This window comes from Notolepis coatsorum, assembly GCF_963971535.1.
Source record: "Notolepis coatsorum genome assembly, chromosome: 1".
NCBI classification, from domain to species: Eukaryota; Metazoa; Chordata; class Actinopteri; order Aulopiformes; family Paralepididae; genus Notolepis; species Notolepis coatsorum.
Genome location: NC_140165.1, coordinates 257,529,563 through 257,548,179, shown reverse-complemented (window position 1 = coordinate 257,548,179; position 18,617 = coordinate 257,529,563). Strand labels below are relative to the sequence as shown.

The 18,617-nt window shown below is 41.5% G+C and overlaps 1 long non-coding RNA gene across 1 annotated transcript; it reads right to left on the bottom strand.

Annotated features, from left to right (window-relative positions):
* Positions 1-5,562: 5,562 nt before the first annotated feature.
* LOC311246190 lies at positions 5,563-8,088 on the bottom strand. Its single transcript, XR_014620786.1, has 3 exons — positions 7,857-8,088; positions 7,347-7,559; positions 5,563-6,844 (listed from the first exon to the last, which is right to left on the bottom strand). It is a non-coding gene; the product is annotated as an uncharacterized lncRNA (long non-coding RNA).
* Positions 8,089-18,617: the final 10,529 nt, after the last annotated feature.

The window sequence follows — 18,617 nt, the reverse complement described above, 5'->3', positions numbered from 1 at the left end:
TGTACCTAGATGACATTATTATTTATTCACCTGACTTCTGCTTTCATCTACAGCACCGGACCCTGACAAGGTGGATGAGGTAAGGGACTGGCCACCACCTTCTACTGTGCGTTTGGTCCTTGCGTTTCTTGGCCTTGCCGGGTATTATAGACGTTTCGTGTCCTCTTTTGCCGCTATAGCGAGACCGCTAAATAACCTATTAATTGGTGTCCCTAATGATGTCAAGTCCCACCAGTGCAAAATCGTGTGGTCCTCTGAGTGTCAAACCTCCTTCAATGCGTTGAAATGCGCCCTCACGGAGGCCCCAGTACTGGCCTATGCCGATTACAGCCAGCCCTTTGTGGTATACACTGACGTGAGCAGTCGTGGGTTGGGCGCCGTTCTAGCGCAGGTTCAGACTGGTCAGGAATGGGTGATTGCATATGCGAGTCATAGTTTGCACCCCACGGAGCAGAACGATGCGAACTATAGCTCTTTCAAAGTCAAGCTTTTAGCCCTTAAATGGGCTGTGACGGAGAAGTTTTAAGGATTATTTAACTGGCGCTCAATTCACCATATTTACCGATAATCCTGTGGCACATCTCCAGGCGGCTTGTTTGGGTGCCATAGAACAGCATTGGGTCGCCCAGCTCGATCTCTGGAGCAAAACAGAAAGAAGCATTTTATATAAAAGTATTCTGTACTTCTGTATGACAACTAATAAAGAAACTTGAAACTTGAGCTGGCATCCTTCACATTTGATATTAGGGATGCCCCAATCGTTCGGCCAGCGATCGGTATCGGCCGATATTCAGTATAAATATGAGATTGGTGACTCACTGTCTCTCTTGCTCACAGCTGCTGCTGCACGCCTTGCCCCTCCCCCCTCCCCCTCACAGACCCATGTCAACAAATGCTCCGGCAAAAGTCGAGTGCACCTCGAGTGATACTAGCTAACGTTACTGTTTAAACAAAATTACCCAGTCAACTATTCACTTTAGTTTAATACATGAGGCATTGTCTAACGTTATCTAGCTGGCTAGCTACTGATAGCTCCGGATATCAACGTCTGATATCATCATTTTGGCAATCGTTTTCGCAGTAGTTGGCTAGTGTTGGCTAACTAGCTATCGTTGTTCTGTGAGCTAACGTTAGCTACGTTACTGTTTAAACAAAATGACCCAGTCAACTATTCACTTTAGTTTAATACATGAGGCATTGTCTAACGTTATCTAGCTGGCTAGCAGTAGCTATAGATAGCTCCTGATATCAATGTCTTATAACATCATTTGTTTTTGCAGCTGTTGGCTAATTAGCTATCGTTCTTCATAGCTGTAACTGAACACTGAGAACATCTTATAAGTTTCAGTTCATAGGAATACTTTGACTATAATCGTCAGAAGTAAATTAACTTAGATAATGTTATGCTCAACACCCAGTACTATTCACTTTACTTAATTTCTAAGATTAGATTAGATAATTTAGACAGGACTTTGAGAATGCCTGTGTTGGGCCTACAGTATAATACTGCCAGCTGCTATAAGAAAACCAAAAACAATCGGTATCGGCAGTGTATCGGCCGATATGACTCAGACGATCTGTGATCGGTATCGGTGGCAAAAAACGTGATCGGGGCATCCCTATTTGATATTAAGTATCGACCGGGCAAGAACAATGCGAATGCCGACGCACTGTCTGGATTCCCAGTGAAGACAGGAACGTGGACGAGGCTACAAGTGAAGGACCATGTGCTGTGTCGTAGTGTGACTGATCAGTAGGGATGGGTACCGAATCCGGTACTTTTAAGGGTACCGACCGAATCACGTCAGTACTACAGAGTACCGATTCACGTGAGATACGCCGGTGCCACATTCTTTATTTAATTTTTTTCTCTCGATGACGTCAACGTTTCGTTTACCGCGAAAGGAAACCTATGAAGTGTGCCGCACGTTCACACGCACAATACACGCTTACCTAGGATTTGACTTGATTCAACAAATCATTAGAAATAAACCAACCTGTGATGTTAAGCTAAGAAGTCTGCTAAGGGGGTGCCCTTGTGGTGCGTACCATAGTGCCACGCGCACCTACGCGGCCGACCCGGGTTCGATCCCAGCACCCGACGTTATTTGTCGCATGTCCTCCCCACCTCTCCTCCCGTTCACCCTCTCCTCTGTCGGTCCTGCGTGACCAAGAAAAAGCTGTAAAAATGCTAAAAAAAAGAAAAAAAAAAGTCTGCTAAGTTTCAAGTTCAAGTTTCAAGTTTCTTTAATAGCTTGTTTGCAGTCACGTGATTTTGATGACGCGCGAAACTCACCTGGGGGGCAGGAAGTCAAGAACAGTGATTCAAAACAATGGAAAGTCAATACGCTAAAGCGTTGGATGAGCCTACACGCACTAGGTATCATCAGAAAATATCAAAACATATTGGATATGATCCGTACACGCTGAGGAAAATCGATTTCTCGCGTCTTGACCGATTTGCCTGGCGTTGAGGCGATTGATATAACCAATTACCTCGTCCTCCAGACCTCCTACTACACGGCTAGCCAGATGAAGGCATACAAGAGTCTGGAGGCTTATAACTATTTGGTGTGTGGTTGGGTAAATGACCTCGGATCAAAGGCAGCATTGAATGACTGTCGTCTTGTTTTTGCGCGGGTGAGTAAATCTACTTGAGAATCACTCTTTTATATTGCTATTTCAACTCTAATGTACATGGATACTGGCGTCAGTCAGGCTATGCGCTAAACGCTAGCTACTATTTTCTACCTTGCCACTAGGTCAACCATTCTCAGAGGTCTGGTGCAACACCGCTGAAAACGTGGATCGTGGCAAAACGAAATGGAGAAGTTGTCACAGCACATTGTGATTGTATGGCTGGGTAAGTCATTATAATAATGCAATGCATGTTTAACTACATATCGCTGTTGTAAAATGATGCTAACTAGATGCCATGAAGGTGTCACTCTGATGGTGGCCAGACTTTCGTCTTGTTTACATCAGGGTCCCCCATTTTCAATTCATCATGACATACAGGTAGACAGTTACTGTACTGTTGCATCGCTAGACATTTATGACATACCAGATCTACAAATCTACCAACAGATTGTCAGAATCCTGCTCGCATGTTGGAGCAGTTCTGTTCGCCATTGAAGTGGGTGTTAAAATGAGAGAGACTGAGTCCTGCACCATGGAAAAGTGCAAGTGGTTAATGCCATCACATGTCAAAAAGGTAATCAAATGCACGTAATTTACTTTTGTTTCAGTGTGAGCTGTATGTAGGGGTACATTTAAAACGTTTATATTCTCTATGCCTCTCGCGCTTTCAGATTCCTGCCGCTCCAGTTGCGATGATAGACTTTTCATCTGCAAAATCTAAGAAGCAAAAACTAGATCATGCCATTGCAGGGACAGGTGAGCAGAGGTGTACAGTACTGAATGCAAAATACATGTGCAATAATATGTTCCAAGTTTCACTTTAAAGCTGTGCAATATCTGTCTTATAGAGAAACAAACACCTGAGAGTTCCACAGTCCAGTGTCCAAGAGTGAAGCAAGGATCAGAAACTTAGTCAGTTTTTCAAGGCTTTACACCTAAACTCCCCAAAAAGTGCTGCACTGATGTCCAGGTCACCATATTGCAGAGAATTTGTCCCAAAGTCTGTGAGCAAGCTACCTAAACTACTAACTGCATATAGGACACCAGAGACACTGCAGCTACCTCCAACAGAGTTGCAGAAAGCATGCCAGGATTTCAGACTGGAAGAGCTAACACAGTCACAGGTACAGGCAGTAGAGGAGGAGACCAGAAACCAGAGCTCATCAACAATCTGGTTCCGCCAAAGAGCAGGAAGGGTAACAGCCTCTAAACTGAAGCAGGTTCTACACACAAGTATTTCACAGCCGTCAAAGTCCTTGGTCAAGTCCATATGCTACCCAGAGGCACACAAGCTCTCTACAGCTGCAACGAGGTATTTATTAGGGGAAAGTAATTGCAAGACAAGGACATCTGCAATTGACCTATTATGACACATAGGTTAGGGCTGGCTAGAAGTATGTTTAATCTTTGAGGTCTGGAGTAGGATGATGTAAACCAGTGCACTACAATTGTCCCTATAAATGCTGACCTACATCACATTTAGTAAATCAGTTACTAATTATGGTTGTACAACTCTCTCTTCCTATTGCTACTTGTATGCATTACAGGTATGGATGTAAAAATGAGGCAACAGCCAGAAGACAGTATGAACAACTGCAAAGTGTGGACCATGAGGGTTTCTCCTGCATGGACAGTGGACTTTGGCTGAATCAGAAGTGGCCATACATGGGAGCCTCACCAGATGGAATTGTCACATGCGCCTGTCATGGAACTGGGGTTTGTGAGATAAAGGTACCAGCTATTTCTTCAGTATGGATTTGGATATGCATTTACCATTCATGTTTTGACGTCCTCAATAACACAGTAGAGCAGGTGTATTGGCATTGTGACTAATGGAACTGGGATTTGTGAGAAGAGTAACCTAGTACTTTGTAATTCAATGCACAGTTTATGTTCCTACATGTTGTAAAGACATAGAAACATCACATGGTGCATGAGAGAAATTAACAGATCTTGAAGCTGAACATTTGAAAAGGAGATACTATGCAGAAGAAGTGACTATTTTCATTGTGAACTTTTAGTGCCCACACAGCAAACAGGAGGAGGCCAATCTACGCCTGTGTGCTGGAGACCAGGGCTTCTGTCTCATCTTCGATGGGGACGATGTGAAACTGGACAGGAAGCACGCGTACTACTACCAAGTACAGGCTCAGCTCCACATTGTGGGTGCTGACTATTGTGACTTTGTAGTGTGGAACACAAATGACATCTTTGTAGAGAGGATTTTGCCTGATGCGGAACTCTGGGTCAATGTCATTCCCAAAGTTCAAGAGTTCTTCAGACACTGTTCTTCCTGAAGTGTTGGGACAGCACTTCACAAAGTGAACCAAATCATGTTTGAAATGTTTCTTTAATCTGTGCATATTCCTGTAATAAATTGTAAATAAATGGTAGTTTATAGAACATGAATATCACAACAGGTCAAAATCTTATAGCTTTAGTTATATAGGCACAAATAAAACAAATTGATATCTGAAATATATAGGTAGTTTAGGTTAATTAATTGTTTCTTTTGTTTGTGTAATTATTCCTAGGTTGTTATATTTTTGTTGTTAACCACCCTGATCAAAATAAACCTTCTAAAGGGCTTCACATCACTTGTTGCTGGTGGTTCTTGGGAGCTGGGAAGAGGGGTTACATTTCCATGTTGTGCCTCGGTTTCCCCTAGGCCGTTTCCTCTGAAAACTACTACATGAAATGGTCACATGTTGTGAAGAAAGAAAGCGACCAAGTTGGACAATTTTTTCCAGGTGTAAGCTACATCCTACTACAAGCACCCAGTATTTTCATTGTGACTACATAGACAATGAATATGATTTTCTCAAGACAAAGATAATTTAATAACGGATTCAAACAGTTTAACTACAAACAACCATTCAAATCTAATTAGAACTGATTTAAAAATGACAAAGATTAATTGAATGAAATTAATACATTTTTATTTCAATAAAATAATAATGACAGACAGGTAGAGGGAGACATATACATATATTTGAAATATTATTATTCAATATTATCATTAAACTATTTGTAGTCCGGGCTAGAACTATGCACCCGTTAGTGGAGGTCTGAGAAAACATCGACCCATTATTTATAATCAAATCTACCTCAAATCATTCAATGCAAAACTATGCAGGACATGCATCTTATTTTCCTATTTGACCTTTAGATGAATAGAATATTGCTTACTCCAGTGGGACAACAGAGTCCGAAAGATTGGATAATGCACAGCAAATGACTCCAATCTTATCAATCAGCGCCAGTGACTCGCCTGTTTTTACAGCCATGTGTTCAACGGGGAGGGTACTCTGCAGAATTTGGTACTTTCTTCTCACTAATCCTATGACCCTTTCCACGTGAATACGCACATTAGCGAGTTTTCTTGTTTGCTCAACTTCATATGCAGATAGCTGGCTCTTCCCTTTTGTGAAAGCAGGCATCTTCAATGAAGCACAGTAAAACCCCACACTATCCCCGATAGTAAACCCACGGTCTGCCAGAACAATGTCTCCGGGTAACAAATTATTTAGAAGGCTACTCTCTTCAGTTATCTGCTTGTCACTCACTCTCCCTCCCCAAGCACGAGAGATGTATGTGACATATCCTTGAGGAGCAATGCCAATGAGAAATTTAACTGTGTTATGGTGTTTATAATTGGACCAAGTTTGTGCTCTTGCCAGCAAATTAGATGGCCGTTCAAGGAAAACTTCAAAACAGTCCACTATTACGGCAACCTTACACCCAAATGCTTGCCTGAATGACATTGGCATTGTAGCTTGCAGCACCTCTCGCTCTGGCCACTCTATTATAAACTCTAATCTTTCATGAAGTATGCCAATTATCTTGTGCCAAATTCGAGAAACAGTGGAACAGGAAACATTGAACCTGAAGGCCAAATCTTGGAGTGGAAGGTTTAGTCTCAACCGAATTAAGACCAACATGAACTGTTTAAATTTGGAGAGCGCCGACAAAGAGCTATAGTTGATGTGTGGCTCACATAGCTGAAACACTTGCATCAAAACTAAGAAATTGGGCAATCCTGTGTAAAATTTAGTCTTCTCTTCGTTGTTCTGAAAAGCATCTGGACTAAATTCCCTGTCCAGTACTTTTTTCCTGAGGTCACTCAGCTCCACTACGGAGTGATTCAGAACATCCTCCATCTTCTCAAGATCCTCCATAGTCAGGTCTGTCTGGCAGCCTGCATCTACATAGAATATATTTGGCAAAGGGGATAAGAGGGGAAAAGATAGTTTAGTTATATAATTTACAAATTGTATAAAGGTGGTGGTAATTATTTGTTAAATTATGATGTAAACAAGTGACATACATAGTTGTCAAAATACATTTAATTTACTCTTGTCTGTCTCTCTCCCACACACACTCTGTCACACACTCTGTCTCTCCCCCTTTCTGTCTGTCTCTCTCACACACACTCTGTCTCTCTCTCTCCCACACACATTGTCTCTCTGTCTGTCTGTCTCTCTCCCACACACACTGTCTGTCTGTCTCTCTCCCACACTCTGCCCCTTCTGTCTGTCTCTCTCCCACACACACTCTCTCTCTGTCTGTCTCTCTCCCACACTCTCCCCCTTCTGTCTGTCTCTCTCCCACACATATGATGTAAACAAGTGACATACATAGTTGTCAAAATACTTAATGTAACATTGGCTACATGAAAGCTCCTCCATGCATTATATTTAATTTACCTTTGTGGTATTCCGATGCTGGGCTCTGTGAGCCCTCACCGAGGTCCAGCAATGCCTCTGCTGCATCGGTGCAGGTCTCATCTGCTTTTCTGGACCTCAACCTTTCCTCACGTTGACATGATGCCTCTGTCATTGGTTTACCTTGCTGGTAACCAAGGTTAACTGTAGGAGCCCAGTCTGGAGAGTCTACATCGTTGGCAGCACTCGGGCAGCCTGAATAAAATAAATAGCAAAGTGATAAACACCCAACAATGACAGCAAAGAGGGATAACAGTAGTTTCGGTCCTAAGAGATCGTTGAAAACCATTGGCCGTGATAGCTAGCTAATGTTAGCATTGCTTAAAAACAAAGACACCGGAAGATAGCGTCAGCTATCTAGCTGCGAAACACAAACACACAGGGTGATATCACAGATGTAACGTTAGCTATATGTTTCCAGCAATATTGCCTCCTGGTCTGTATTTTTGTCAGTTTTATCCAGCTATGTAAGTAGCTAAATTACTGCCTTACCTTTCACAAAGTGGTCACTGCATATACGCGCGTTGTCTGATTCGGCTCCTCCAGACCTCAACCGGAGATTTCTGATCCACGCCTGCCGCCGTTTTTCTGTGACTTTTTTAAACTTCTCCCCTTTATGTATAACCACTTTCGGGACTCGAAAGTACCCCTTGTTTTTTTCCCGATTCGATCGGTTGGTACAGCCGTAAACCGCGCAAAACTTTGGCATTTTAATCAGAGAGTCTCACTGACTATGAGTATCTTCGTTATATGCAAATCACTTCCTGCCCCCCAACAACATTCCACTAGAGCGAATGACGTCACCTGCAAACAACCTATAGTTGTCATACAGAAGTACAGAATACTTTTATACAAAATGCTTCTTACTGTTGCGCTCCAGAGACTGTGCAAGACAAGATAAGTATGAAATAAAATAACATAGTAAAATTAGAAGTATAAAAAAAAAAAAAAAAAAAAAAAAAAAAAAAAACATATTATTTATTATTATTATTTCATTGTGTTTTTATCCCTAGTTGCACTTTTGTTGCAACCCCAGTTATCCCATTAGTTCTCCCAAACGTACTGTAGGTCTGTTATGTTAAGCTAAGAAGTCTGCTAAGAAGCATATATTATTTATTATTATTTTATTTCATTGGGTTTTTAGCCCTAGTTGCACTTTTGTTGCACTTTTTTGTGTTTATTTCATGTTTTTAACAGTGCATGAAAGATTGTGTATTACTGCAAAAAAGAAAAATTTAAATAAATCATAGTGGTTCAAAAATTTGGGTCGCGTCTTAATGACTAAGGAAAATATTGGGTCCCGAGGCTAGACCAGTTGAGAACCACTGATGTAGACTATTCTGCTTTGTGTTTTTGTGTTAACATGTGATATTGTATATTGTATACATGCACTTCTATTATGTTCTTGTGTGATGTATCGATATTTTTTCGATACATCGATATTTTTTTTAATTGCAGGCTTTGCGATTTGCTAATTGCATAATTTCAAATCGCTTTCGATTTAAAATCGATTAATCGTTCAGCCCTAGTTGGAGAGGGCGTTTGCACAGCTGCAGCGTAGGGCTGGGCGATATGGCCTCTAAATGATATTGCGATATTTTTTGGCCATATTTCGACATTTCCTCTAAAGCACTTAAAAATGCTTGATTTAACCCTTTGATGCATACAGTCACGCCAATATGATGATTATAATAAGTCCCTGCAACATATGTTTGCATTATTAAACCATGAAGATGCTTTAAAAAATAATTAAATGAAAATGTACTAAGAGTAGTCTACTGACACACTAATAAAAAATTTATTTACATCTAAGACAATTTATATAAAAACTCTTGGGTGCCTAAGACTTTTGCACAGTACTGTGTTTTCTATGTATATGTATATATATACACACTACTGTGAGAAAATTATAATCACACACAAAGGGATAATGGCTTATAGCTGACTTAATGATTAGAATATTTCAGATAATTAAATGTTTATATCATCAACTATCCAGTTAGTATTTATACTGTAACGTTTGGCTACTTTAAATCATTGAATGTAGAGAGAGCGAGAGAGAGAGAGCGCGCAAGAGAGAGGGCGAGACCGCGCGAGAAGAGAGCCAGCGTTTTGAGCGTATAAGCTGCCGTAGGCGATGATGTAACACTCGAACGTCAACAGGAAGAGTTTAACACACGGAGATTGAAACTGGATGCCCAATATAAAGAAACGAATAACGAATAAATATGAAGTCTTTAAACCTCTGTTGTCAAGCGTCGTCAATATAACCCACCCCCTTTCCTCACGAATGGAACTAGTGTCGTGGAGTCGCTTTGAACGCTTCCAGGCTTAGCAGCTAACGCTACTTAGCTTAGCTTATTTATGGGATAACTTAGCAGCTAACGTTAGCCCATTGCTCGCGTCAATTATATTGCATGTCACTGGTCTATAGAAATAAATGCATTCGAACAAGAAACCAATGTATAGACATAGCAATGTCAAAAAAAATTGCCAGGCCTAATGCGAGCCAGGGAAGTCTTGGGCTTGTAACGTGCCTTCATCTCGAAGTTTTAGGGTTAGCAGCTAACGCTAGTTAGCCTAGTCATGGGATAAGTTAGCAGCTACCTTTAGCCCATTGCTCGCGTCAATTAAATTGCATGTCATTGAAGGTCCACGCTGGTCTGTCTATAATGAAATGAGGAAAGCTCTGCGCTAAAGCAAGTCTCATCTCAGCCGCGACGTGACACAACATATACTCGATGTTCACGATATAGTAATTTACTACATCTCATGTAGAACAAGCCGCGATACATTGAGTATACTCGATATATCGCCCAGCCCTACTGCAGCGACAATTCTACTGGCCCGGCATGGAGGGGGAGGTACGTCTTTTCCATTAAAAGTGTGTCGCCTGCAGCCTACACTACAGCATAAAAGAGTAAAGCCTCGGGCCCCTTTACAACCTTTCGAGGTCTCGTACCCCTAGAAGATTTCCTTACCCTAGTCCGACCGACTGACCGACACCTGGCAAAACATTTTAGTGGCTACTGATTTATTCACCAAGTATAGCTGGGGCCTGGGCTATTCCCACTTGTGACCAGATTGCTCAGACCAACGTCTGTGCCCTTTGGGCCAATATCATACAGCCTTTTGGCTGCCCGGCGCGTTTTCATTCGGATCGGGGAGCTAATTTTGAGTCTGCTTTAATGCAATACCTATTGAGTCGCCCCACCCCTTTAGTTCAGATGGAAACATAGGTCCACTTGCATAGGGTGGATTTATTTTCACCTCCAGTTTTTTCTTAATCCTTGAAGTGTCTATTTTAAGATTCTGCCAGGTAACAGGTTGAAATAATGTCCCATGGGGTTTATTTTTAACCCTTTATTACACCTATCCTGAACCAGAACCTGAAAAAAGAAGAAAAAGAAAACAGCATCACTTTTGAAGTTAACAACATATAGAGACAAATTAAAACATTTTGCCAAACAAGTTTGACCCAAGGAATTCAGTACAAGATTCAAACACATCTTGATTATATTTCAGGACAGAAAAAGCTAAAAAATGTGACATTCTTTTCTATTTTCCCTTTTTACTAAAATGTAGTGCATTGGACGAGATACATTGTAGGTTAATATTGAAATAACATTGTAATAAGGATTGTCTCCATGCTGTTATGCAATAAAAGAAAATAAACATATATCCCAAAACTGAAGGAAAAATATAAAACAGCGTAACTTTTGAAGTAAACAACATTTAGAGACAAATGATACCCCATACAATTCTGACCCAAACAACTAATTAAAATGGGTATCTGTAAGATTCAAACATATCCTGACTATTTCAGGAAGAAAACAAGCATAAATGGTTTAGATCACATCTATATTTTTCCATTTATGAATAACCTTTAAGGCCCACTGTTCCAATAACTGCAACATCTATTTGAAATTGTAGTAGTACCTATTCCTGACTGAATTTAGACAAATACTACAGACCTCAGACTAAAAAAAAAATATAGTAACAAGGTAAGACATACCACTAGGGATGGGTACCGTTCACATTTGAACCAATACCGGTACCTGTGAATCGATACCGGTACCCAACGGTACTTTTTTTTGGTACTTTAGTCTCTAAAAATGTAATCTACCTACCTCAGTTGTAATAAAAAAAAATATTCAAAACTTAATAAATAAATAATGTATTATTATTACTTTATTATTATTTACATCTTACTGATGTAAAGCACTTTGAACTGCAATCCCCTGTATGAAAGGTGCTATACAAAGTTATTATTATTTATTTAGAATAATATATATATATACACAGTCACACACATATCTTTAAATAAATGTTATGTTTATTTAAAAAAGATATGTTTAACAAATCAACTAAAAAAGGTACATATCTATATATTTAAATACAAAATAAATAAAGGTATTGTATTTTACAAAATAACAAGTATAAAACAAGGGTAAACAAACCACTCTAACAGCAATTAACTATTCTGCTGATCAAAAAAAAATCAAATACACATCTATATATTTAAATAACAAATAAATGAAAGTATTTTACAACTGATTAAACAAACAAACAATCTAGCAGCAATTAACTACTCTGCTGCTGATTGAGTATTCTAGCAGTTATTTTCGGTCCACACTCACCGTCTTTGGAGAAGACCCGCTCTGCCACGGTGTGTTTGGTCTTACATAACAGCCTGTGGCTTGTTTACCGACGTCACATCCGGTACTATTCTGTCCTCCTGACTGCGCTTGCTAACGTTAGGGAGCTAACGTTATGCCCGACGATTAGCTAACGTTAGCTATAACGTTAAATAAGTTACAAATATGTGAAACTATGGAAGGAGTAAGCCGACCGCTAAAAAGAAAACCCACGTGGCAGCTCGAGCAGATAACAAAATAAAGTTTCGAAAGGCGTGGAAGTTTGGACTCTTTGGAGCTAACGTTAGTAGTGTTTCAAGAGCAGAGGTGGAAAATGAGCTACACTTTCTAACAACCTGCCCAGTGTGCCCACTGTACAAAGATATCAGAGACATATACACTCCCCATGAATTGCAAACACCCAAAGAGTTTGAAAACATGTATTGTGCCATTGACATTAACGTTCGTTTTGCAGTAAACAAAACGTGATAGACTTTTTTTTCTTACATAACCGAAAGTAGGCACCGTTAGATCTCACGTGAATCGATACTCTGTAGTACCGACGTGTTTTGGTAGGTACCTTTAAAAGTACCAAATTCGGTACACATCCCTACATACCACATGCCAAGTCTCCCACTGACCCCCTAGCTCTCTCTTTTGGAACAATTTCAAAAATGTTCCAAGTAAGTATTTGACCTGTAATTTATTAGTTTCAGAGGACATTAGCTAGCATACCAACTATACTTCTATGGTCAAGACAAAGAGGCATGTTCAATCAAACACAATGAAAATGGAAGGATGAAAGATACACTGTATAGTCAACCTGATGAAGACGAGGAGGAGGACAGTGATGAAGGAGAGGACAGTGATGAAGATGAAGAGGAGGACAGTGATAAAGAAGAGGAAGACGATGGAGTAGAAGAGGTGGACCAGTTGCCAAGCCATACCACTAAAACAAGATGTGCTGCCCCTGCTGGTCGAAGCCGGCATGTGCTTCCCACTTCCTCTCAAACCCAAGCCCCTCAGTCTCGCACTGATCTACATCAAACACGCGGAAGCAGCATCCTGGCAAAGGTGATGAAAAGGCAGAACAAAATAACTGAAATGCTAATAAAAGAACAACGTCATTCATTACTTCCTACCAGCCAGATACCCTTAAAGGAGATCCATACAATACCTGTCATTCATCAGTCTTTGAGCATTCAATTGAAGAGAAAACTGACAACTACAAAGACCGCCTTTTCTTTCTCGAACAGTTTATCGAAGGCCAGGCAAAAGAGCTTGTAAGAAGTTGTCGGTATACAAACCACAAGAAGGTTTACAACGAAGCCAAAAGACTACTTGAAGAAAACTTTGGAAATCAACTCCTAATCGCAGAAGCTTGTATGGAGAAAGTTTCCGAGTGAAATACTATCAAGAGTGAGGACAAAGAGGCACTGCGTGCTTATTCAATTGCTCTTCGTGGATGTCTAAACACAATGCAAGACATTGAATTTCTGGATGAGATGAGCACCCAATCTCAAATGAAGCTGGTGATCCTAAAATTACCATACAAGCTCAGGGAGAGGTGGCGAGCTACTGCTTATGACTTTTATGAACGTAAAAGAAAAAAGGGCAAAGTTTCCTGAACTTGTTGCTTTCATAGAGCGACAGGCTAGAATAGCAACAGATCCTCTTTTTGGGGACATACAAGAGCCTGCACCCAAAAAGGAACAAAGAGGAAGCAAACCGTTCAATGCAAAGTTCAACCCAGATTACAAGCAAAGTAGCTTTGCAACTATTACAACCCCTGGTTTCCATGACGAACGGAAGCCTTAAAGGTTCAAAGCTAAGCACTGACCGCTTAAACGCCATCGCGCGCAGACCGTGTGTATTCTGTGCAGGAGAACATGCAGATGAATCATGTAAAATTTACAAAAGACCTCACAAAATTGAATGCTTGATGTCTAAAGGAATATGCTTCGGCTGTTTAAATAAGGGACAGAAGCAAAGATTGTCCGAACAGATTGAATTGTGATGTGTGTTCCCAAAAACATCCAACCATTCTACACATATATAAGGGAAAATATGAAGGACAAAATACTGGTGAAACAAGTACGACAATCGGCAGTGGAATGGTTTCTCTGGAAGTTCATGGCATTACCGGGACCGGTGATGGCCAAACACTTTCAATCATACCAGTACAAGTGAAAATGGCCAACTCAACTAAAATCATCCAAACGTATGCTTTCATGGATTCGGGGAGTACAGCATGTTTTTGTACTGAAGCGTTGAGACGGCAGTTGAATACGAAGGTAAAGAAAACACGAATCCTGTTGAGGACTATGGGCCAAGAGCAAGCTGTTAACACTTCATTTATCCCTGCTGGTCGACTTGAAGTAAGCAACATAGACAGTTCTGAGTTCTATGAGCTACCAAAGCTGTACATCCAAGATGAAATCCCTGTAGCCAAGGATCATATACCTACACAAGCTGCACTAGAAAGGTGGGACTACCTGAAGGAGATTCACCTGACAGAAGTTGATGTGCCTGTTGGACTGCTTATAGGAACCAATGCGCCACAACTAATGGAACCGTGGAAAGTAATTAATAGTCAGAATGAGTGACCTTATGCTGTTAAAACAGTGTTAGGATGGATAGTGAATGGACCACTAAACAAGGATGATGGAGACGGACTGCACTCATCTGTCACCGCTAATCAGATTTCAGTAGCAGACTTGAAGAACAATCTTCTCATTGGACGATGCAACCATGATCATTGGACGATGCAACCATGATTTCCCAGAAAGGAAATATGAGGAAAAGGAGGAAATGTCTGTTGAAGACAAAAGATTTGTGGAGATCATGTCGAACTCTGCTGTGAAAAGAAAGTCTATTTCCACAGAAGAAGAAGCAGTGACAGAGGAGATCACTGTGTCAGACATTGAAAAGGATAAATACAGTATGGTGTGGAGGAGAGTGCTGCAAATGAAATGCAAGAAGAAGAACCTGAAACAGCACCAGCAAAACCAACCATTAACTCTGCTACATGTACACCTGATGAAGACGAGGAGGAAAATGATGATGAGAGAGAGGCATCAGATGATTCCACAGATGAAGAGTGTACTGGGGAACCAGATGATGTGCCCGACTGCAGCTCCTCAGAGAATGAAGCAGAAGAAGAGGAAGATGCACATAACAAAATCACTGTTGAACTTCCAGTGTTTGAAGCAAGAGCTCTAAGAAGCAGGACAACAGCAGTCGCAGCCAGTCCAAAAAGGCTAACCAAGCGGCACCGTCCTGAAGAGAAAGACTGCAGCATAGAAGTGCATCTCCCAAAACATAGCTCTACTCTGCAAAGACCTACTGAGGATTGATTGATTGATTGATTTTTATTCTGGAGTAAAAGACAGCATCCAAGGGATAAAAACATGAGAAAGTGCAAGCACTTATTTCCATCATGGTCCCTGATTTTGGACATGGACAGACATCATAAAACATAGAGCATCATAATAAAACATAGAGCATCATAATTAAACAGAGCATCATAATAAAACATACAGCAACCCCATAAAACATCCCTACCCTCTCCTTCCTAGACGTGGCTATTCTATACTTCACTGGCTGGCCATTTCTTTGTGGCACGTCTAAAGCTTCCCCCCTCTTCGATGTTTTTCAGGGCCACTGGAAGCTTGTTCCACTCCAGTGCTGATAAGAGTGTAGGAGAAGATGACATGAAATACACCATAGAAAAACAAAATAACCAAGTTTCCAAGAGAAGGAACTACAAGAGGAAACGGTGTAAAGAAACCTGGGAAAGAATGGCTGAGACTTCCTGACCGACTTAGGCCCAGTCCACACGATCACGGGTATTAATGACAGTTTCTTTTTAATTATTCAAAAAAATTAAACTCTGTCCACACGACTGGTTTAAACCCTGCACCAAGTGAAGCCATGTGCATGTAGTACAATGCCAAAGCAGTAGGTGGCAATGTTGTTCAGACATGAAGGCCATTTCAACCAACCAGAAGGGTTAATACAGGAAATATACACGCAGCCCTGGAACACAAACATCCCTCCTTGCTCACAGCCATTCAGCCATTTATTTTTCAGCAAGAAAAAAAGTGCAATAAAAGTGCAATAAACAAAAACGGTTACATTCACTGTGTGTTCTGCCTCTCATTTGTTGATGAAACAAAACCAACATCAACACAATTTACCACCAAGAGCGGATAGTTTAGTCTCACAAAAAGATCTCCGGTGTTGTTAGCTACATGCTAATGTGAATGGCATTCTCCATGTATATAGTTAGCATAGAGGCTATTAACGTTAACACTAGTAGAATGAATGGATGCAAACTTTATTTAACACATTGCAGAATGGGTACAATACAATACGGCTCAATACAAACAATTGTTAAGGGGATGCAGTCTGAACTTGACAACACATGAGTTTAGTTTAGCCGCAGCTACAGGTTTACTCTGAGCGTCAGGTCAGGAATGCAGACATCATCAGTCGATCACAACACTCTTCAACACAGACGATACGTTTCGAACAAAAGTTTGTTACAATCATTTTCATATAACGCTACTTGGGACAGCTCTGCTGTAAACACTGGAAATAACCTCGGTTTCTATGCCCACACGCAACCACTGCAACCGGGATGTGCGCAAAACTTCACCCTGGACTCTGGTTTTCAAAGACCGCGGTTGCAGTGTAGCAAAACCCCGGTTGTGTGTGGGCGAACAGTGCAACTGCGCACATACAATCACGGTTACATTAAACCCAGCGCTTGTGTAGACAGCCCCTTACCACAGACAGTCCTGATTAACCCTGATGGAGAGTCACAACCAATGAACATTGAACATTGAATAGACATTGGCTATATGGCTCCATTGTTAAATTTTAAATATATATATTTTTTAAAGGCATTATTTCTTTGGCTCGAATAGATTTAGTTTGTTTATATTTGTAGAAAAGTACCCATAACAATGGAGCCAGTTTGTTGGACAAAGCCTGACCAACAGCCTAATGCTTTGAAATACTTTGAATGTTATTGAAATACCTTGACTGTTATTTGAATCACTAACTAATCTGTTCTTCCCATGCACAGGGACAAGTGGAAACCAGGACCCAGTCAAGCTTATTTGTGTTTAGAACTATGATTTGAAATTGGTTATGTCGGTAGCTTCTTTGATATATATATATATATTTTTGTAATTGTGTTTTAATGCACAATTAAGGGGCTGGTATGTAGAAGCAGAAACCGATTTGGTGGATTTGTATTGTTAGAATATTAGAATTCATATTGTTTAGACTAGGTGTTGTATTTATGTTGAACTCTAGGGGGCACCCCACCTACTATAAGTAACCTAGCTGATCACTGTAATTCATGCACCTGTTTTAGGAGACACGTTTTTCCGACACGTCCCCCCCTATCCCGTGAGGGAGGCGTCAGTGAAGACCGTGAAGTGTGACAGCCTGCTGCCCATGGGGACCCCGCTGGTGAGGGCACCAGGCCCCCCCCAGAGGGCGAGGTCCCCCAGTACTGACATGGGAACCTTCAGCTGCTTCCACTTGACTCTCACAGGGTCTATTTTCACACTGAAAAACCCACCTCTGTATCCTCCTCATGAAGAGGAGGCCAAGAGGGACCACAGCTTGAGCAAATGCCATAATAACGCGCAGGCGCATCACGGACAGCGCCGTAACCATCCTGCCAGGACGGAACCTCCCGAGCGCGTCGAGAAGTACTCCACCCGTTGACTGGGAAGAGGAGTACTCTTCTTCCAGTTTACAGCCAAACCCAGGCTGGTGAGGAATTCCACTTTTTCTCCTCCTATTTTTCTTGTATTTTTCCTCCCATCCCAATTTAGTCATTATGCCAATTCCCCCATCCCCTTCCTGGTTGTTGCGTGCATCTGCCCCCTACTTGCCAGTCTAGGGAGCCCTGAAGTCTATCACATGCTTCCTCCGATACATAGGAGACAGCCAGCAGCCTCTTTTCACCTGGCAGCGAGGACTCTCATTGGGTGAGTGCAACGCGTGGGAGGGCACACTACCTCACCCAGATCCCTTTCTCGCTGTGCAGGTGCCCTGACCGACCTGTAGGAGTCGCCGTTTACAATGACCAGATTACCACCCACCGGCTTCCCTCCCGCTGACACTGCCAATTGTGTCAGTATGACGAACGGCCAAGACGGAGGCACCGCTGACAGCTGGATTCGATACCAGTGTCTCTGCGGTGGTAGACAGGCGCTTAGTCCGCTGCGCTACCCGGCCGCTGTCTGAGATTTGTTAAAAAGGTACACAACAGGAGTACAAAGTACTCAAAGTATCGACTTTTTAATCTGCTGTGCAAACTAAACTGAGTGTGTTTGGTTAGTGTCTCTCTCTCCACACCTCTCTCTCGCCAAGAGACAGTAGGCTACAGACAGACACCCAGTCAAGCCCAACTCAGCCAGGAACAAGACTAGGCAAGTCTAGTTAAGCAAGACCCAGCCAAGAACGAGACTAGGCATGGCTAGTTAAGCAAGACCCAGCTAAGAACAAGACTAGGCAAGCCTAGTTAAGCAAGACCCAGCCAAGAATGAGAATAGGCAAGCCTAGTTAAGCAAGACCCAGCCAAGAATAAGAC